The sequence below is a fragment of the Cupressus sempervirens genome, chromosome 5 (assembly GCF_028749045.1).
Source record: "Cupressus sempervirens isolate cs-2001-9-10 chromosome 5, ASM2874904v1, whole genome shotgun sequence".
NCBI lineage: Eukaryota > Viridiplantae > Streptophyta > Pinopsida > Cupressales > Cupressaceae > Cupressus > Cupressus sempervirens.
Window position 1 is genome coordinate 903,430,259 of NC_143122.1, and position 23,991 is coordinate 903,454,249.

The 23,991-nt window shown below is 33.2% G+C and overlaps 1 pseudogene across 1 annotated transcript; it reads left to right on the forward strand.

Moving 5' to 3' along the window:
* Positions 1 to 15,700: 15,700 nt before the first annotated feature.
* Positions 15,701 to 21,416, forward strand: LOC149558853 (putative jasmonic acid carboxyl methyltransferase 2; annotated as a pseudogene). The gene is made up of 3 exons (XR_016352483.1): positions 15,701 to 15,805; positions 20,171 to 20,893; positions 21,026 to 21,416. The product of XR_016352483.1 is annotated as a putative jasmonic acid carboxyl methyltransferase 2 (transcript).
* Positions 21,417 to 23,991: the final 2,575 nt, after the last annotated feature.

A 23,991-nucleotide genomic window follows, 5' to 3' on the forward strand; every position in this document is an offset into this window, starting at 1 on the left:
TCTACCAATCAGTGTCAGTCTCATAAACTAATTCTTTCTCAAGGTTTTCTTTGTTAAGCCTTGGATTAATTTCTTCATCAAAACTATAATCAAGTATACTTTCTTGAATGCTAAAATTTTCATCAAATTTCATGTTATTTCTCTCAACAATAGTCTCATTTCTTTGATTAAAACATCTATATGCCTTAGTTTCCAATGATTATCCAAAAAATATAATTTCATCACTTCTTGAATCAAACTTTCCAACATCATCATCTATTTTAATATAATATTTACTTTCAAAGATTTTAAAATACTTCATAGAAGATGTATGTCCAAATTAAAGTTGATAAGGTGTCTTACCAGTGCCTTTTTTAATTTTTACTATGTTTATAGTGTATACTATTATATTTATTACTTCTCTCCAACAGATCTTTGATATAAAAAAAAATTAAAAAATTATTTTTCTTATTGCCCCTTTCATAATTCATCCTTTCTTCTATTCAATTTTGTTTAGGTGTTTTGCAGCTGAAAGTTATCTCTATTTACCATTATCTTTACAAAAATTGTTAAAATCATTTGAATTAAACTCTCATCCTCTATTAGATCTCAATCATCAAATCTTAAAACTAGATTCATTCTCAACTGTACTCTTAAATATCTTGAACTTCTCAAAATATTCAATATTTTATCTAAGAAATTTTGTCCACATAGTTCTAGTGAAATGACAATCAAGAATCATAAAATATCTTTCACCATAGAATGATCTTGTCTTTGTAGGACCACTCAAGTATCTGTGCACACTCTTAAACTTTGTTGAAGTAGTAAATTATTTTCTTAGAGATGAAATTTTATTCTATTTTGCATTACACATTCCTTACACATCATGTTAGTAGGTTTTACAATATTATGTAAATATACAACTGCAGATCTAGTACTAACCTACACAATCTTATCAAATTTTATATGAGGAAATATCTTATGCCATAACCAACTATCATCCACCTTAGTAGCTAAACATGTCACCTTAGTAGGATTCAACTAAAATACATTACCTCTTATTCTTGTACTAGTACTAATCAATGTGCCAATTTTTGTCTATGATAATGCAAGTCTTCTCTATAAACTACAATCGATATCTCTTGTCCACTAGTTATCCATCACTCAAAAAGATTATTTTCCAAACCATCCAGAAAGTAAACATCATAATTTTTATACTTTTGATCAAGTGTAATAGATCATTTTTCTTTTATATATGACATGTTACATTATTTCCAACTCTAACTACTCTTCCATCATAGCTGTTGAATTTAAAAACTTATTAATATCTCTAGTCATGTGATAGGACCAGCCACCATCAATAATCCTATCAAAATTCTTCTTTTCACCTTGTGATACTAATGTTTTTTCTTCTCTAGCTTCTTCTTTTTGAAGGTTTTCTTCCTTAATAGAAACAAATCCAATTTCTTAATTCTGATCATTACTTTCACTCAAGAATTATCCTTGTTCAACATTAAATTCCTTTTCATTAGATAAAATGGCAATCCTTATGCATTCTTGATTCATTGGGATTTTTGAACTTTTTTACTCTTTTAGGACATTTAGAGGAATAATGACCAAGTTCATTACAACTCCAACACTTATATAGTTTGTTACATTTAGGTTTTGTTTTCATAAGCAAGGAAATTCCTTCCTCAGTCTTCTTGTCTTCATCCACTTTTGTTTAGTTGTCCTCATTATCAACATAGGTTGAAGACTTAATACATTGAAAGGAGTTTTAACTCTAGGAAATTCTCCACTCTTTCTATTGATTACATAATATCCCAAGAATTATCTCTCTATAAAATCACATGTTAGGGGAATAACTTTTTCTATCATTTGAGTTATTTGTCTATATGTGTAGATATGGAAGTCTTCAATGTCTTCCATACAAATTTATCTTCTAATCTCTCTCCTCCACAATCTTAATTTTTTTAATAATCTCTACGATTCTACCAAACTAACTTCTTACAAATTCATCTTCCATCATTTTAGCATCTTGAAGTAAGCATATCCAATTTTTGTAATCTAACCTTCTGAGCATGTTATCACCTTCAAATGTACTTTACAATGCTTTCCAAATTGTAGGTGCAAGTCATAAAGTTTTTTCCTAAGAAAATTCAGTTTTGATAAGAGTTAATAATAGTGCTTCTTTAGCAAGCATATTGAGTATGAATGTGCCTTTCTCTATTTCACCACAACCTTCAATATTGTCTTATTCAATCACATCATTTTTAATTTTAGTAATCAACCAATAATTCATACCAATGTATAGCAAATGTGTCTTCCTCTTTTCCTTCCAACTATCATAGATAACTCCAACAAACTTTGGAATTTCTCTTCTAAACTATGCCATAAATCTACTTAATTTGTTAATCTTTTCCTTCAAGGACCTAATGCTCTAATAAAAATTTTAAGAAAGAAAATTACACCAAGATAACTGAGAGGAGGGGAATGGAACATTTATGAAATCAAAACAACTCTCGATATCCTTACTAATTCTAAAACATGATGCAACAACCAAAGAAACCTAACCATAAATAATTACACTAGTTTTGTTAATTAGGGAAACCCTTGGTAAGAGGGAAAACCTAACTAGGATAACACCCAAAAGATGATGTCCTAATATGAACATTCTCTCTAAAAGGATGGACCCTATTAGGAGTCAATGAAATATAATCAATACATATGAGTCCTTATTAGGAGACTTTGAATCCCTATTAGGAGTTGTGCCAACTTTTATAGGAGTTGAAAAGAAGACAACTGGACTTAGTGTCAAAATAGCTTGAATACTATCAGCACTAACTTATGCAATTATACATCATAAACTATCCAATAATAACTTCTTTTTCTAAACAAACTTTCATGTCAACTTGCCATGGCTCAAACTATACCAATAACTTCTCCAATCGAAGTGATATTACATGTAACATCACACAATATATAACATAACTCCATATCACACTCTTATTCCATAAGTGATATAGGAGCATTCTAGGTTGTCTTGCTATCCTACTCATTTTAATTCATTTTGATAGCAATTGTGGAATTCTTGTATGTGTTGAGTTGTCTAGTGTTGACTGAGCATTTTTGTATGTGCCAAGCTATCCATTGTTGGTTGATCATTCCTTTTTGTTTCAAGTGAACCTAAAGTTTGTTGATGTTTAATTTCGTCTTTAACTAAGTTTTTCTATGATTGGTTCTTAGTTTGACCCAAATTATTTATTTAATTTGGATCATGAATTTAATTTGAGAATCCTATCTTGGGATGTGTGCAAACTATTTTGAGCTCAAATTTCTATTATATAATGCTCTATAATCTTCTTTAATCCATTTTGGCAAGTATAAATAGGGGTGTTTAGGTTTAGATTAGCAATCACTTAGAGAATTTGGATGAAAGATCAAAACTAAAGAAGCTGGAAATATGAATTAAGTCTAGAAATTTGTAAGTCTTGTTGGTTGTAACCCAAAAGGCCTTATAGATGGGCATGTATACTAACAATTGGATGAATCAATAAAAGTGTTTCTATTTACTATCCCCTTGGTGATTTTCTCTTTTTTGTTTTCTTTCATTGTATTTATTCAATGAGGTGGTTGGATAGTTAGGTCTGCCTCTGGCCCTACCTATTCTATTCCTCCTTGCATTAAGTGGTACCAGAGCTTGAGGTTCATCCTTGAGGAAATCAGATCATGTAGAACCCTAAGTTGAATTTATTTGAGTGGTGGAAGATTTGCAAATTTCACCTATAACTTGGAAAGGGTTATGATATTGCACGAACCTATTTGTAAAGATGGTTTGAGGTAGAGGAAATTTCTATACTTCTATTATGGATATGTTGAGACAAATTGTAGCCAGATTAGATGTTGTGGAAATATCTCAAAGGAGAGGAAAAAATATTTATGATGTGAGTGATGATGAAGAAATGACACCATACTCTAATCCACAACTTGAGGAAGATTAGGATGAGAAAAGACTATTGAGAGTGTTGTCTAGGGAACATTCAAAGCCTATTGCTGAAGTTGTTCCTTATGATGGAAAATTAGACACAAACACTATGTTGGATTGGATCTCTGATATGGAGAAGTTCTTTGAGTCTATAGGAACTCTTGATAAGAGGAAGGTGAAGATTGCATTCACCAAGTTGAAAGGTCATGCCTAAATTTGTTAGGAGCATTTGCAAACTAATAGAAAGAGAAGAGGAAAAGAGAAGATAAAAAATTGGCTGAAAGTGGTGAACAAAGTGAAGAATAAGTTCTTTCTTGCTGATTACCAAATTATCTTTCTTAAGAAGATACAAGATTTGTGACAAAATGACATGACTATGAAAGAGTATACTAAGGAATTCTATAGATTGGATATTAGATCTGGACATGCAGATGAGGAGATTGGAAAAGTTGCAAGGTACCTAAATAGATTGAGATTTGGATTTCAAGATGAAATAAGTTTTGTGAAATTGGAAAGCATGAAAGAAGAATATCAATATGAATTGAAAGCTAAGGATATGTTGAAAAAGAAGCATGAAAAAAGACATAGAGGTAGAGGTGGTAGATTCTAGAGAGGAAGAGGTACAAATATTATGGAGAAAGTGGTATATCTAACAATTATGTGCAAGATAAGGGAAAATCTAAGTGGAAAAGTGATGACAAAGGAAAGATCAAATACAAAGGTGGTAATTCTTACCAAGGAAATACTATTTCATAGAGAGGAAGAGGTAATTATTTTTCTAGAGGTGATTTTGTGGTTATTGTTTTAGATGTGGCAAAGAAAGGCATAGATCCTTTCAATGTAGGTACTCTGGTGAAAATGAATAAGGTAATAGAAATGTTGTGATTCAAGAAGATCTTGAGGGATAATCTTGTGAACTTGGGGTAAGAGAAAACTTGATGGTAAAGAGAACCTTATGTAATAAGGAAATTGATAAGGAACCTATCCTAAGGAGAAGTTTTTTTAAACTAGATGTAAGATAGCAGAAAAATGATACAAAGTGATCATTAACAATAGGAGTTAAGTGAATTTTTAGTGAAAGGAAGTGGATACAAAGTTGTAGTTTTAGAGATTGAGATATCCTAAAGCCTATCATGTTTCATGGATCAAGGATGAGCATAAACTATTGTTAAGTGAAAAATGTATTTTAAAATTCAAGATTAGAAACTATTTTGATGAAGTTATGTGTGATATTATTATGCCTATGAATTGCTCCCATATTTTTTTAGGTAGACCTTGGTAGTATTATAGACATGTTATGCATGATGGTAGATTAAATAAATATAATATTTGGATGAAAGAAAAAAATAAAATATCATTACCTTTGATTGAGTGTCATGATGAGCTAAGTTGAACTACTGTGGGAATTTGCATGGTTAGTGGAAAACAATTTGAAAAAAAAATGAAAAAGACCCATGTTTTCTTTGCTATAATCTCTAGAGGGTCAAGTTTTGGTAACAATGAGCTAGTGATAGAATATAGTGATGATCAAGTGACAGATAGAAATTGAGCAATAGAAGAAGATAGTGTAAGTCAAGTTTTAGCATAAATTGAAGACTTGTTGGATGAGTATAAGGAGATTGTTTCCAAAGATATTATTAATGGTTTATCACTAGTAAGGAGTATAAGTCATTGTATGGATCCAATTCCTAGAAATAGTTTTTGGAATAAATAAACATGATATAGATTGACACCAACAGAGAATGAATAACTTAACAGACAAGTGCAAGAGTTGCTTCAAAAAGGTTTTATTAGAGAAATTTTAATTCATTATGTTTTACTTGTTGTATTAGCACATAAAAACTAGAATAGAGAATGGAGAATGTGTATTGATTCTAGAGCTATTAACAAGATCACAATAAAATATAGGTTTCCTATGCCAAGGATGGACAACATAATGGATAGTTTGAGTGGAGAAAAGTATCTTACCAAGATTGATTTGAAGAGTGATTATCATCAATTAGAATCAAAGATGGTGATGAATGGAGAAATGATTTCAAGACATAAGATGGTTTGTATGAATGGTTGGTTTTTCCTTTTGGTTTGACTAATACACCTAGTACTTTCATGAGGTTGATGAATGAAATTCTCAAGAGATTTTTGGGTAAGTTTGTGATTTTTTATTTGGATGATATTTTGATAATCAATAAGACAAAGGAAGAACATATCAATCATGCTAGACAAGTATTGCAGAGATTCAAATAGGAGAAGCTGTTGATTAATTTGAAAATGTGTTCCTTTAGGCAAGAAGAAATTGTGTATTTGGGATTTGATATTTTATTTGATGGTTTAAGAATCAATCCTTGGAAGATTAAAGAAACTATGGAATGACCTATACCTGAGAATGTGGGTGAGGTAAGATTATTTCATGGTTTGGCTAGTATTTTAAAAAACATATAAAGAACTTTAGCTCTATTTTTAGTGCCATGACTACAACTATGAGAGGAGATGAAAAGGATTTTAAGTGGACACATGGGGTTGATAAGAATTTTGAGAGTTTGAAACAAAGATTTTTTGAGTTACCTATATTGGCTTTGCATGGTTTCAACAAGGTATTTCAAGTTCAGTGTGATGCAAGTGGAAGTGCAATAGAAGTTGTGTTGAATCAAGAAGGTAAACCTGTTTCTTTCTTTAGTGAGAAGTTGAATGATGCTAAAAGGAAGTATTATGTGTATGATCAAGATTTTTACACTATTGTTGAAGCCTTGAGGAAGTGGGAAAATTAATTGATTACTAAGGAATTTGTGTTGTATAGTGATCATAAAGCATTACAATATTTGATAAGTCAACATAAGTTAAATTGGAGACATATGAAGTGGGTTGAGTACTTGTAGAGTTTCACATTTGTGATCAAGCATAAGAGTGGAGTTACTAAGTTGTTGATGCATTAAGAAGAAGATGTTCTTTGTTGACCAAGATGAACATTGAAGTTCTTGGTTTTGATTAGATGAAGGAGTTTTATTATATTGACCCTAATTTTTTTGAGGTGTGGAGAGAGTGCAGAGCACCAAATCTATGAAGTCAAATGAGTATTTCATTCAAGAAGGTATGTTGTTCAAAGGATTTTAGTTGTGTATACCAATAAGTTCTATGAGAGTTAATTTCATTAAGGAAAAACATTGTTGAGGATTGGTTGGACAATTTGGAATTGATAAGACATTGAGTTTGTTGAAGGATAAATACTATTGGCCATACATATATAAGGATGTTCAAAAGTTTCTTAGGAGTTGTAGAATTTGTCAAGTTGCAAAAAGACTAAGTCAAAATACTGGATTGTATACACCTATTTCTATTCCTAAGAATCCTTTTAGTGAAATCAATATGGATTTTTTTCTTGGATTACCTAAGACAACTAGATAGTATGATTTCATATTCATAGATTTTCTAAAATGGAACATTTCATACCATGTAAGAAGACATCATATGGTGTGCATGTTGCTGAGATTTTCTTCAAAAAGATTGTTAGATTGCATGGATTACCAAGAAGTATTATTTCTAATAGAGACAACAAGTTTGTTGGTTATTTTTGGATAACTTTGTGGAAGAAGATGGATACTGAGTTGAATTTTAGCTCTACATTCTATCCATAGATAGATGGACAGATAAAGGTTGTGAATAGAAGCTTGGGAAATTCGGGGAGATGCTTGGTTGGAGATAAGATGAGTAACTGGGATATGGAATTAACACAAGCTAAGTTTTCATACAATAATTCAATGGATAGGAGTATTGGAAAAGTACCTTTTGAGATTGTTACTAAAATGCAGCCTAAAGGAGTAATAGATTTGAGGGATATTGTTGGTGAAGAAAAGAGAATTATGGAAGGGGTAGTATTTTCTGATTTTATGAAGTCTTTGCATGAGGAAGTGAAGTTGAAGTTGAAACACAATAATCAGAAGTATAAGGGGAATGTTGATAAGTCTAGCAGACATCATGTGTTTGAAGTTGGTAATGAGTTGATGGTTCATTTGAAGAAAGGAAGATTTCCTATTGGAACATTCAATAAGCTAAGGATGAAGAAGTTTGGTCCTTGTAAGATGTTGAGGAATTTTGATAGTGGTAATTCTTATGAAGTTGAGTTAACTAATGACATGGATATATTCCCCATATTCAATGTTTCTTATTTACCCAAGTATCATGAGTCAAATGACAAAGTTGTTGTATCATATGATTATCCTAAGAAGTAGATTGAAGACATTGAACAAATATTGGACTAAAGAGTTGGTAAAAGTACAAGAGGAAAAGATTACAATGAATATTTGGTGATGTGGAAGAATAGACTAGATGAAGATGCTACATGGATTTCTCAATCTGAGTTAGATTCAGCTCAAGTTGTGACACTTGCATGACTTAGGAGAATCATTTCTTTTAACCTTGTTTGTCTAATGTAGGATAATCTTCAGTTGCCTTGTTATCCTGCTCATTTTTTGTTTTTTCTACCTATTATTTTTGAGTTCTTGTATATGTTGAGCTATCTAGTATTGGCTGAGAATTTCAATATGTGTCAAGTTGTCTAATGTTGGTCAAGCATTCCTTTGTGTGCTGAGTGAACCTGATGTCTACCAGTGTTCCATTCTTTCTTTGACTGAGTTTTTCTATGATTGGTTCTTAGTTTGAGCTGACTTATATATTTAATTTCGATTGTGAATTTAATGTAAGATCTTATCTTGGGATGTGTGCAAACCATTTTGAGGTCAACTTTCTATTATGTAATGATCTAGAATCTTCTATAAGATATTTTGGAATGTATAAATAGGGATGTTTAGTTTTGGGTTAGAAATTAGTTAGAGAGTCTAGATGGAAGATCGAGACTAAGGAAGGCAAAAGTTTGAATTAAGTCTAGAAATTTGTAAATCTTGTTGGTTGTAACCTAGAAGGCCTTATAGTTGGACATGTATGCTACTAATTGAATGAATCAATAAAAGTGTTTCTATTTCTTCTCTCCTTTGTTTTATTCTCTGTGTCATTTGCTTCCATTGCATTTTAGTAGTGTGGTGGTTGGAAAGTTAGGTGTGCCTCTAGCCCCAGCTATTTCATTCCTCCTTGCATCAATAAGGAGATGATCTTTCCTTTATACAAAGTCCTAGAACAAATTATTGAGTTGGCCTTGAGGCTTTACCAATTTAAAATAATAGTAAAGGACCAACTTAAGAGATTACCTTACACATTACATTACAATATGCATCATTTCATAATTACAAGCAATATGTAGGCTTGTAGTCTTCATAATTTTCAATTTTACTGATCAATTGAATGTGTGTGATTAATAAAAGAGTCTCCACTATGTCTTCAACCTTAGTCCAAATCCTCTTAACTATATTCCACCTTTGTTAGAAGATACAATCAAAATAGCAGTACCCTCTTTTAGGAAACATCTGAAAGCTTTCCTAACCAAATTCATCACAACTCTATCCAGTCTTTATATCTCCATATGCACTCTTAACTCAAGAATCTAGATGAGTCTTCATATCCATATGTTAGTCTTCACAAAATAACCACTATGTTGACATCAATAACAAACTTTGTCATGAATACAACACATAAGCTTTGAATTGTGTCTCTAAAATTTCTATGATACTCACCTATAGGAGTAACATCATCATTCATGCTATCATACCCCTCGCACCATCCATTTTGGTTTAAACTTAATTTCGATGGAGCATCTAAGATTAACCTTGGGCCTACTAGAATTGGCTTTGTCATCCGTGCTTGGAATGGTAAATTTTATGGTCATGAGGATAGATCCATATCTCTCACCACCAACAATGTAGCTAAAATAGAGGCCCTTATGTAAGGATTAAAATCTTGTAGGCCTCTAAATTTTTCATCTTATCTATTAAAGGAGACACTAAGATCATTTTAAATTCCATTTGCAAACATTCCACCCTTAATTGATCCCTTAACTCTAGCATAGAAAGAGATTTTATTTATTTAGACCTTCTCAATTCTCAAAAAATTGTCCATATTTACCAAGAAGTTAATACCCTTGCAAACTCTTTAGCCAATTTAGGGGTTGATGGCACCTACTTACTTGAATTTTTAAAATTTTCATCTCTCTAGAAATTAATTATATTTTCCCCATTTTTCTCAACCCATCCTCATCATTACTCTTAATCATGAGCATGAGAAGCTATCAATACTTTGGGAATCATAATATGTTACCCCCTCCCAAGTGGTACAAATATTTGTGTGTTCCCTCACCTTGACAACATTTTCAACATTATTCCTCCATCTCACTAGATGTCATATCCCTTGGTATTTGAGTTGATTTAGATAAGTCACACATTTTATGGGTATTATTTATTGAAATGGGATCTTGCAACCCTTCTTCTCTCACATTTCAAAATGGACACAAAGATTAGGATAAAATATGGGAAGAGACTTTTGCAATTCTTGGGAAGAATCTTGGAGAGGAGACTTAAGTTGGTATTGTACAATTATTCTGCTCATAGTTGATTGTGAGGGTTGTGAGGAAAATTATGGGCAAATTTTTTTCTCTATTGAATGAATGACTCAAATATAATGTAAAAATAGTTGTAATCTTTGTCTCCCTCATACTTTATGGAAATGGGGATAAAGGGTGAGTCTTGGAGGTCTACAATAAGCTCTTCAGGGCACATCTAGTGGTTCAACTGGATGTTATCCTCAATAACATCAACACCAATATTTTCATTCAAAACTAGAGTTATTTCAGGGTGGTAAATAAGATTTTTAAAGTCAAGCCCATCCTCATTATCAAGAATAAGGTGGAACTTAACTCAAGAATCCAATGTATCAACTTAGAATGGTAGTTTCTACTAGATGTTATGAACATTTGTACTCCACTAGAATGACATAGAATTGTGTGATTTATCCTTGCAAATCATGTGGAAAATAGTGAGGTGAAAATAGAAACATCCTTGGATGACGAATAATGGATTTTTTTCTTAAATTTTTATAATGTTAATTCTATTAAGACAATTTCATTCTATGAACTATCTAAGAAACTCATCTAGACTACTTGATGATAGCTTAAATTTCTAATGTTATGGACCTTGATAGCATATATACAACAAGTTTTAAAATTTATTACACTGTCTTATCGTGCTATGATGTTTCATTATGGAGATGGTGTTTATTTGTGATTTCCTAACATCAATAACTCTATTTATGATGAATTTTAACAAGCCCATTATTTTGTGGTATTCTCCCACTTTTAAGGTGTGATAGTTTCCCTGTTTACTTTTTGAAGTACGTTTATGTCACTTAATGTGCTTTACAGTGCCTAGAAATTTCATTTATGGAAAAATGAATTATTTAAATTAGATTTATTTACTCAACTAATAATATTTTGTTTGAATTCTTTGTAGTAAGTAGTATATTCCACTCTTTTCTCTCAAAGAAGTGAATGTGCCAATATGGTCTCTCTCATTGTGGATGAGGCTATATGTGGCTAACTAGGAAAGTTTTTTAATTGATGCAAGAATTTGGAATTACTGGAGAAGTTTTTCTCCCTTTTCCATGATATTTGATTCCTTGGTAATGCATAAGCTCCTTGCTCCCCTTATATCACATCCATCTCATTCCTTAACTTAGGACCCAGTTGAACTTTCAATTGGAGTTTTTTTATATTAAGTATCTCCTCCTTTGGTCTCCTAGTTATAGACTAGAGGTTTCTAGGCTATTTAATTCCTAAATTTTCCTTTAGAAGGTTTTCTTTCTTAAGGATTCTCCCCAAACCATATTTAATAACTTTGAGGGACTCCCTTTCTCATGGCAAGGATTTCAAGCATCAATAATGAATCCTTTGGTTTGTGTGTTTCCCTTAAGGCTAGTTGATATGATATATTTTTGTTACACCATGTTGGTCCTAGTGAAAGCCTAAATTAACTTAGACTATCTAGGATGTGGCCCTTCTTGGCCTTTGAGGTAGATTTGAGACATTTAGGGGCCCAATTTTCAAAAAAGTGTATTTGGCTCTATTTATCTCCTAATGAATTTCTCCCCTTTTCGAAAGTTTCATGATGTACATTTGGGATGTTAGAAGGCCAAATTGTTGATATTATTTCATTTCAAGCTATATCTTTGGGCCATGTCCTCTTTTGGATGAGGATTTCCTAGAATTGTGGATTATCTATAATGATCATCTTTTTCTTGATTATTTATTTATAAGGTTGACTGCCTCTTTCTTACTCACCCTTGTGGCCTAAGGCTATCGGGAAGGTGTCACTAGTTTTTTTTTCACTTGGCTTTTATGTAGCTAGTATATATGGACCTTTTGTGTTATTGGTTGTTCATGGCCTTTTGTATAATCACATGGATAAGCTATTAAGGTTTTATATCAATGTTGGATATATTCATTATCCTTCTTGGGTAGTATACTCAAAGATTTCTATTTTTTCTTGATTGAAAATTGATATTTTGAATTTATTGCTACAGGGACTTCTAACCCTCCCCTCCATCATGTCTTTCTTTGGTTGTTTGTCACTTCTCTTGCCAAGACACTAGGACACTTTGATTCCAAATAGTGTATTTCCTTCTTATGGGTTTCAAAGATTTCCTTGGGATTTCCAACTCAACTTTAACCAATTGGTAAGGGTTGTTTTGCAAACTCCAAGCCCTTATTAGGATGGCTTTTTAATTATTGGTATGTCACATTTTCCATTTTTTTTAAATGGCCTATGTAGTCATAGGGTATTCCCTCACCATTTTGTGCAAGGATGTAGAGGAAAGAAGCCTTCAAATAGGCACCCTTCATTCAATACTCTCAAATTATTTTCTATATAATTTTTTATTATATGTCTTCAAACCTTTTTATCAAACTAAGCCCTCACTTGGAGGCACTTATAAAGGGTGGTATGTCAACTTTTCCATCTATTTTTTGCCAATGTAAATGCAGGGTATACCATTTCATTTTGTAATAAAGGAACTTTTTCCTCCTATATTAAGAATTTGGTCCCAGTCTAGACTAGGTGTTTTAATCTCCATTCTTTCCCCCTAGTGCCTACACTTTGAATGGGGAAAAATTATGTAATAATCTTTAATATTAATAAAATCTGGCACTAGTGTTTTGCTGATAAAATAAGCTCTTGTCTCTAAATGAAAAAATCTACTCTATACTAGATAGAATCTATGAATACAAAGAACTTTTCTCCTTTCAGAGAAATCATAAGGGAAATTTTATTGTATTGGTTCCTTCCATGATGTCTGGCCATTGTTTAATTGAATTGTACATTGTAACATCAAGCTCTTGTGAAGAACAAATAATGGTTCATCTCTTTTAAATTAAATAGTACCTTAGGGGACATAGAGTTTCTATTGAATAATCTTAAAAAGTGAACAAAACTCTTCATTCTATATAGGAATGGCACTGCTTAGTAGCTTTAAGTTGAAAATATTTTTTAAATTTTGACAAGAGATAAGTTATTGATACAAATAAACTTGATTGTGTTTTGCATTTAAAAAAAAAAAAAAAACTAATTTTTGAGGTGTTGTATTCTTATTAAAGTGACCTAACAGTGAGACAAAGTTACTAAAAACAAATCTGTCTTAAGAAAACTTTTTAATTATAGATTTCAAGTTGAGTTGGCCACATGAGGGAGAAAGGGTCCAAATATTTCTTCAATTTGATTCAATTACATAATTTTCTCTAATTATAAATATAGGGAGGTAGCACATATTAAGTTTGATTTCATTATTTTAATTTTTTCTTGATTATTATCATTTGCAAATTAGAGAACCATCCATGATCTATTAAAAAGTATAACTACAACTACCTAAGATAAAATGAATAATTTAGATTCAAAATTGACTAAACTAGAATATAATGTTAAACACTAATTTCTATATAATAGTACATTCTATTTTTTTATCTTAATACTTTCATTTTTCTCTTTATTGTTCGAAGTTAGAAATTTAAATTCCATACAAAAATTCTTTTTTTTTAAACATATAATAAAATGATAAAAATTATTATAATAGAATTACCTAAGTGAAATAACTTTTATATTGTAGTGAAATATGTTTTCAACAAATTAATCAAACACCATATAAGACGCAATGCGTCAAAGTTCCTACCAATAATTGGAAAATAAGAAAAATAGAAATTTATAGGTAGAAAGGAAGGATATGAAAAGAGAGCTAAAAAAGAGAATGATATGTTATTATAAGGACAAGTAAAGGTAGAATGATAGAGAGAGTTGAAGGGAATTTTAAAAATATTAATAATTATATTATTTTATGAAATATATAAATAACAATAGAAATTATATTATATGAATGAACTAATCATTTCTACCAATTAAGTTATAAGTTGAAATATTTGATTTAAAAAAAAATGTTGATGACTTAATTCAAACTACCAAAATATCTAATTAGTATGAGAGTAGCTAGTAAAATATAGTGTAAACTTAAAGAAATAAAATGAAAAAAATAAAGATCAATGTAAAACTAATAATAAATATATTTAAAATAAGAAATATAAAACATTTAACTTTATATTTGAACTTGGTAAGAAAAATAAATAGTGATAATTAATATTGATTAGACATTCATTGGTGAGGTGGAAGATTAAAATGATTATTTTTTCAAAAGTTAATCTTCTTGTCACAAATGTGGAATAAAAATAGTGTAGTTCAATAGAATGAATGAAAAATGTGATTTATAAAATAATAAAAAATTTTTAAAAATATAAACATTTGAAATTTCTTTTAATATTTTAAATTCTATGAATTGATTGGTGAATTGAATTGAAAAATTAAATTGAATGATTACAATACTTTAGTCAAAAACAGCAACTAATAATGATAATGATAATGGTGTTGTGTGCACTAGGATATCTCCACATACGGAGTGACAAATATCTGCCCTGAATAAGCCAAATGATTTTCCTGTTAGGTTTGACTTATTATAGTGCGAAAATTTAGGGAGTAAATAATTACAAACTACCGCGAGCCAGTTTGCAGGTATGAAACGCTCCATTCACTTCGCTTTCGCTTTACCAAAAAAATTATGGATACTTACCATTCGTGTCATCCTGTCTGAAGAAAATATTGATAGATGATTGTTACTTTTCTTTAAAGCGAATTAGAAATTGCCCTTTACAACATGGTATTCCAAACGCAAAATTGATTGAGATGCCATGCAATACAAAACTGCTCGAGTGACATCTGACATCAGCATGATAACGTCACCTTAGATAGTGACTTATAAATTTCCATCTAAATTGATTTACATGCCGTGCAATAATATGGATTGAGTCACATCTGACATCAGCATGATCACGTCACCTTAGATATTAATGGCTATAAATGTGGTTATAGGAGTCTCCAATGTGCAGAGGTGTGTTGAAAAATAAATTCCTGGCAAGTTTAGAGAGTCTTCAGTCTTCTTATAAATGTCTTTAGTTCTGATAATGCTGAAATTATAGAGCTTGTTATCAAGATTTACAGCATCTTTAGTTTGAGAAAGCTGAATTATAGCATCTTGGAAAAGAGTATATTATCAAGGTTCCTAGCTTCTTATCAAGCTTTGTTAGCATCATTACTTACTTTTGATAAGTATAGAATTATAGTATTTAGGGAGTGTTAATAACATACTATCAAACTTCTTACTATTTTTGCATTGTTCTATGGTAGAGGTTTAAAATCTTCTCTTACATCTTAGTCTACTCTACTGGTGGTCATTGACCAGCTCAGCTGGCAATTTAAATTAGCAGTAGAAATGGAAGTGCTGAAATCTCAATCCAAATGGGTAGTGGAAAATGTGCTGGCAATGAAGGGCGGCCATAAGGATTCTAGTTATGTGGTTAATTCTCTCTCAGTTCAGGTACCTTGCTTTTCTGTGTTAAACCTTCTTTCTAAGGTCAAGAGGGGATGAAAGAAAATAAAAAATATTTTTATTATCTATGATATTAGTTACATGCTTTTGGGTCTATTCATTTTTCTTTCTAAGGTCAGAGAGGATGAAGAAAAAGAAAAGTTATTTTGTTATCTACAATATTAGTTAAATGCTTTTGGGTCTATACATTTTCTTTCTAAAGTCAGAGGGAGTGAAGAAAAAGAAAAGTTCCTTTACTATCTACCATACTAGTTACATGCTTTTGTGTCTATACATTTTCTTTCTAAGATCAGAGGGGATGAAGAAAAAGAAAAGTTTTTTTATTATCTAGATACTAGTTACATGTTTGGGTCTATACATGATGAAGAAATATGAGACAACCGACTTTCAAAGGAAATTCTAAGATCAGAGGGGATGAAGAAAAAGAAAAGTTCTTTTATTATCTAGATACTAGTTGATACTAGTTGATACTAGTTACATGTTTGGGTCTATACATGATGAAGAAATATGAGACAACCGACTTTCAAAGGAAAGAGAAACAAAGGAAGTTTGTCACAGATACACACCGACTTTCAAAGGAAAGAGAAACAATATAGCTAGAACAGAAGAAAACTATGAGACCCAATCATGATCAAGGAGTGAAAGAAACTGTGATCGAAAAGGTTTCAGACCCGCTTCTTTGTTATTCAAATGGTTATTACCCGACTCAGCTGCAAGAGAAAGGGCTCATTACTTGTTATTAGTTTGTTTCAATGTTTTGGAATATAAGAATTAAGTTTCAGCTTAGATAATTGTGTATGGGCTTTCATTCCCTGATTCAAAGCTCTCAGTGTGAAAAATCAAACTATTGCAGTCACTGATTATTAATCTCCTATCACAAATGATTATTAAACTGCTGAAAATAAATTCCCAGCTAATATCAAAAAATAACACAACTGCAACTTCACTTAAAATACGGAAAGAAATGCGCAACAGAATCAACACAATATTTTCGGACAAATTGTCCCTGGAAAAACCGCTAAGGGAAAACCAGTTCTACAGATGAGAAATTATATTAAACTTCAGCAAATCAAGAGATACAAAATTCTTTGCCTCACACTGGCAGAACTCCGACAACCTCCTAATTTCTCCCGCTGATATTTCTCACTGCTATCCCTGCGCTAACACTGCGCCCTTGCTAACACTACAAGACTGTTTGCTAACACTGCAAACTCCTTCTCCAAAAGGCTTCTTTCTTGTGCCCTTGCTAACACTGTAAGACTGTTTGCTAACACTGCAAACTGCTTCTCCAAAACACTTCTTCTTGTGCCCTTGCTAACAGTGCAAGACTGTTTGCTAACACTGCAAACAGCTTCACCAAAGCATCACCGCCTTCCTCTCCAAATGCCCCCTAGACCCCTTTTTATACTACTCTCGTTGGTAAACCAACGACAGAGATTAAATCAAACCAACGGCTGAGATTAAGACAACTCAACAGCCAATAATAGAATTGGTTGCAAGGTGTCCAAAAGGGAATCTCTAAAATTAGTAAATAATAACCATTTACTAATTTTTGGCAAGTGGACAAACAGCTGTCCAAACCACCCATAAATACAACCGCTATTCATAGATAAGGACGAATAGCTGTCCAAGCTACCCATAAATAGTGCTGTTATTTCCGGGTCAGAAATAACAGCTGTCCAACTAACAATAATTATCACTCCCTCTTAGCGAGGAAGCTGTTCTGCATGACACCCATCTTATCTCTGAAGAAGATAAATTTGGCCTTTCCCAAAGCCTTCGTCAGAATGTCTGCTACCTGCTCATCTGTAGGTATGTATTGTAGTCGAACAACTTTCTTCAATCTGCACACGTGGGTCTCTTTGTTGTGTGCTACAAAGCCTTCTAGTTGTTTTATGTATACCTCCTCCTTCAACTCACCATTGAGGAATGCTGTCTTGACATCCATTTGATGGATCTGCCATCCCATCTGTGCTGCAAGTGAGATTACAGCTCGTATAGAAGTATACCTGGCAACTGGAGCAAATGTCTCCTCATAGTCTATTCCCTCCTTCTGAGAGAACCCCTTTGCCACAAACCTAGCCTTGTATTTCTCGATGCTACCATCTGCACCGTGCTTTATCTATAAAGGCGACCACTCCTAACTCCAATAGTTATGGGTGATTTCAAATCCTTGTGCTTAATCAACACATGTGTCCCTCTAAAGAGTACATTATACCCCCTATCCTGAAGAATAGATACAGAAATCAAATTCATACCTAAGCCCGGCACATATAACACATCATGAAGAGGAATTATCTTTCCATTCTCCCTCTGAAACTGAACAGTCCCTTTCCCAACAGGGTTGAGTTTGGACAAGTTTCCCATAGAAATCTGGATGTTGGTGTCCTCCTCCTTGTAACTAGAGAAGTACTCTCTAACTCCTGTCATATGAAATGACGCCCCACTATCTATATACCAAACACACTGTGAGGTTGAGCTAACCATACAAGCTATGAGTGCAAACTCATCTTCCATTCTGCTGGAGAGTTCTTCTACACTTGCTGAAGCTGCCACCTGCTTCTTACCCTTTTTCCTCTCTGGGCAATCACTGACATAGTGGCCAAACTCGTGACATCCAAAGCACTTGACCTTAGAAAGGTCCTTCTTCTTCTTTTCACTTTGTGAATTTGATCCTTTGCTAGATCCCTTCTTTGCTTTCCCTTTACCCGCTAGGGCAACGTTCTCTTGTTCCACCTCATTTTTCTGACTCTTGTTGGCCCCATTGACAAGACTTAGTCTAAACTCCTCCTGAGTGAAATCAGTCCATAGTCGATCCCAACTTCGTAAAGTATCTCGTCCACTGACAACTTGAAAAAAGACACTCCATTGTTTAGTAAACCCATTTAGGGCTATTCTCACTAGCTCATCATCACTAGGGCTATCTCCAACAGCTGCTAACTCATCCTTGACAAGTCTGAGCTTGGTGAGGTAACTTGTGACGTCTTCTCCCTGATTCATCCGGGTATTCTTTAGCTTCTCTCTGAGAATCAACTTCCTGTTAGTGGTAGCATTTTGGTACAGATTTAGAATGGCGTCCCACATCTTCTTTACTATATCTAGCTCTGAGATATGTGGAACAATATGATCCTTGACACCATCAAGGATAATCCTCCTCGCTTTGGCATCGTCCTTCCTATATGCTGCAAGCTGTGTTGCATCCGTTGGTACAGGTACACCACTGGTACCATAATCCTTGATACCATTCTCTTCCAACAATAAAGAAATTCTGGCCTTCCAGACACCAAAATTTGAGGCACCATCCAATCTATCCTGATCTCTCAAACCAGCTGAAGCCATCTCAAGGGTTTAAAGCAATAATAAATCTAAAGAGATCAAAATTTCTTTCCTAGGGCAAAACTCTTCTACCCTTAACAATGCTCTGATACCATGTGAAAAATCAAACTATTGCAGTCACTGATTATTAATCTCCTATCACAAATGATTATTAAACTGCTGAAAATAAATTCCCAGCTAATATCGAAAAATAACACAACTGCAACTTCACTTAAAATACGGAAAGAAATGCGCAACAGAATCAACACAATATTTTCGGACAAATTGTCCCTGGAAAAACCCCTAAGGGAAAACCAGTTCTACAGATGAGAAATTATATTAAACTTTAGCAAATCAAGAGATACAAAATTCTTTGCCTCACACTGGCAGAACTCCGACAACCTCCTAATTTCTCCCGCTGATATTTCTCACTGCTATCCCTGCGCTAACACTGCGCCCTTGCTAACACTGCAAGACTGTTTGCTAACACTGCAAACTCCTTCTCCAAAACACTTCTTTCTTGTGCCCTTGCTAACACTGCAAGACTGTTTGCTAACACTGCAAACTGCTTCTCCAAAACGCTTCTTCCTGTGCCCTTGCTAACACTGCAAGACTGTTTGCTAACACTGCAAACAGCTTCACCAAAGCATCGCCGCCTTCCTCTCCAAATGCCCCCTAGACCCCTTTTTATACTACTCTCATTGGTAAACCAACGACCAAGATTAAATCAAACCAACGGCTGAGATTAAGACAACTCAACAGCCAATAATAGAATTGGTTGCAAGGTGTCCAAAAGGGAATCTCTAAAATTAGTAAATAATAATCATTTACTAATTTTTGGCAAGTGGACAAACAGCTGTCCAAACCACCCATAAATACAACCGCTATTCATAGATAAGGATGAACAGCTGTCCAAGCTACCCATAAATAGTGCTGTTATTTCTGGGTCAGAAATAACAGCTGTCCAACTAACAATAATTAACACTCAGTAATCTATTATTAGAAAAAAAAAACATAGTCTGATTGTTGTTTGTTTAGGTGAAGATGGTTCTGGCTGTGAAACCAATTCTGGAGCATGCAATTCATGAAAACATGAGATTGGAGGTGAATGGAGGAGGCATATTTAGGATAGCAGATTTCGGGTGTGCCACAAGTGGGAATACTCTTCTTGTGGTAGATACCATTGTCAGAGCTGTGCAATCTTCACTTGGAGAAGTGGAGCAGCCAGAATTTGAAGTTTATTTTGTTGATCTTCCCTCAAATGATTTTAATTCACTGCTTCGAATGATGCCTCCAATCCAACAAGACTTTTCCAGTCCAGTAAACGATGGTGATATCAATCCAATGGCTGCAAGATCTTATTTTGCAGCGGCTATTTGTGGATCACATTTCAGATGTCTATTCCCAAGGAAAAGCCTTCATTTCTGCCATTCTTCTCTCAGTCTCCAGTGGCTTTCAAAGGTGGGTAATAAACCCTAACTTGTCTATACATGAATTCTATGGAGTGTTCAACAAAGAAGCTCTCCTCATGTTTATGTTTCAAGTGATTGTGAGGAGGCAGTGGGAGCTGCTTATCTGCAGCAATTTGACACAGACTTCAAAAGGTTTCTAGATGCCCGAGCAGAAGAGATAGTTGATGGGGGGTGTGTGTTTATATCTCTGGTGGGTCGTAATGGAGGGACACACATAATGGAAGAGCAAGGAACACTAGGAGATATCGCTCATCACTTCGAATATGCATTTGAGGAGCTAGAAAATCAGGTATATATAAAGAATTTTTCTTGTTTTCTTCTTTCAAAGAAATTGCTCTTTGAGTTGACATCTAAATTGCTTTACCCATTTGGGTTTCTAGATGATTAAGTGGTGGTGTATATTGTTGTTTACATGGGACAGGGTTTTATTGAGAAAGAGAAGTGGGAGTCCTTCAATTTACCTTGGTTTGGTCCAAATCCAGAAGAGTTGGAAAGCATAGTTAAGAAGCAAGGGGCATTCAGGATGGGGAGTGTAAGGGTGTTGGGAGACTTCCCTTTGCATCCAATGACAGAAGTGAGGAGAGGGGAGGAGGACACATTTGGGACAAGTGTAAGCAATCATTACAAAGCATTCTTTGAGAATATTGTTGAAGCTCATTTGGGATGTGACCGTTTGGCAAATGAATTCTTCTTCAGAATTGGTAGTAGAGCAGCTGCTAAGTTTGAGGAGTATCTTTCTAATCAAATAGAGTTGTTTGTTGCCCTTCTTATTAAGAGTGAGAATAGGTAGAAGAGGGTAAACTTAAAAGAATATATCTGAAACTATATAGAATTAGGTTTTGTCATTGGACTTAAAAATAAATGTCTTAATAGCTGCCTAAATTTGTCTTTTCTATAAAATTCTTAGATATATTATCTTAACTTGTTTCTATTTCACTATCAATGTTACTGTTGTATGATCATGTTTATTTTCTTCGTTGTATGGTCATGATTAATTTCTTTTGTTGTATGATCATGTTTATTTTCTTGGTTGTATGATCATGTTTAATTTCTTGGTTGTATGATCATATTTCACTGCACAAGGGAAAAATATCATTTTATTTAACTTTTTAATTATAATTATGTTGTGAATGCTAATCCTCACTCTAACCTTAACCATAGTTATATACTCTAATATAAACAAAGAAGCAAACTATAATCTAAATACTAACCAGTCTAAACTCTTATAATCCTATCCCAAATACTAATTCTAATGCTAATCCCAACTATAATTACAATTATCACCCTAACCATACCCTAAACTACAATCTCAACCATAACTTTAACAGTAAGGTAAACCTTGACTCTAATGTAATGGGCACCCCTGAATGTCCCAAAATCTAAAACAAATTGTTGAAAGGAATTATGTCAAACAGTTTGCATTCAACCTCTTATTTCTTCGTTTAATGTTTTAAACCACTTATAACTCCAGAAATCAAATGTTTATTTGTTTGTTGTGTTTTGTGCATGGAATTGGTATCATACAACATAAACAAGAAAGAAACTACAATAATATGCAAAGTGGAAATGAACTGCTGCCAATAAAATGTTATTTTCAGAATTCATAAAACCAAATACATGGTAGATTTATCAACTCACTAATTATTTTAGCATTATTGACATAATACTCCACCCCATGCTTTCAAAGTTGCTGCTATAGTACTTTGTCTTTCAATCATCCCACTACCTTCGTAATATCATTCCCTCAAAGCGGCATAAGCGTCAGGCAAGTAGTGAAGAAGATATGAGCAAAATACCAAATCTTCCTGTAGCCAGAAATGCAACTAAACTGCCTGATAATGAAGCCAATAAGAAAGAATTCCAAAGGCCAAACCCCACGGGAATGATGTCTAGAATGTTACAAGAGAGGATAGATGTTCTCAAATGCCAAGAACAAAGCTGCAACTCACACACCAATTTCTTCTCATATTCAACATATATAATGAAGCCACAAATGCTTCCTTTTATTCTATTCCCACGGGTCTGCTCAACTCATATGGGCAATGTGGGATAAAAGATATGTAATATAAAACATATATTAAAATACCCCTTATGTCTCCCTTGGTTACACATCACCATAAAATAAATATTAAAGTAACACTTTAATAAAAACTTCAGGCATTAAAATGTATTAGCAATCGGACTCAGAATAATGCGAGTGATAGCTCATCGGAAAGCTCTCACTGAGGAGTATCGAATCTAACCACCAAAATTGACCTGCATTGTGTCCTGTCGACTTAATAAAAATAGTAAGTATGCCTGAAACTGAGTAAATCAACTTCGTTTTGGCCCAAACTGGAAATGACTAGGCCAAAACACTCCAAGATCCCATTAAACCCTTCGTTAGCCCTCAGGACCATGTAGAACAAGGCTAACGCCACACACTTGGTCAACTGCTAAAATGGGGACATTACATCTAACAATTCTCCCAAACTAACACTAATTATCAGAACATCTTTTTACTCAAGAAACTTGGCCATTATCATAACCCTTACCCTAAGTATACTTGAAATCCTAGCCTAAATCCCATTCTAACCATATTGTAAATCATAACCTTGACACTGTCCCTAACTATATGATATAAATTATAATCAAAACCCTCACCACAACAATACTTAAAATCCTAGCCTTAACCCTAACCCTAAGCATACTCATTAAATGCTAGGGCATAATTTTAAATGATAAAACCTAATTATAAATGGTAAACCATAAACTTCATGTTATACCTAAGGATGATAAAAATGCTAACTCAGCCTAATTATACTAATTTATTTAGATTAAAACACTAAACTCCAACCCTAATATTATTTATATCCATTAATTTCTACTTTAACCATAATCATTAACCTAAATCATATCCTAACCCCAACCAAAACCATAGCCTTGACCAAACCCAAATCTTTATCCTCGTCTTAATTAAAAAACTTCAATCCCACTCTTACTAGTAATTCCAACCTTCTCATTAACACTAACCAAAATCTTATTCCTAACTTGAAACCTATTATAATTTTAATCCAAACCTTGGTTTTAAACCTAACCCTAAACATAGCTCTAACCACAAATCCAAGATTAATAGTCAAGCTTGGTCTTTATTATAATAATAAATATAAACCAAACACTATCCCTAATGATAATGCTAACAATATGATATAAATTATAACGCATTATAATAATAAATAATAGTATCCTTTTTTGTACTAAAAGGTTTGCGTGGGTGTATGAGAGATAGAGGGGGGTGGGGGGTGGAAGATAAGTGGATAGAGAGTGAAGTGGAGAAAAAGAGGGACTAAGAAAGATCAAGGTGGGCGGTATAGTAAAGGGGATAAGGGTGAGAATTAATTATAAAAT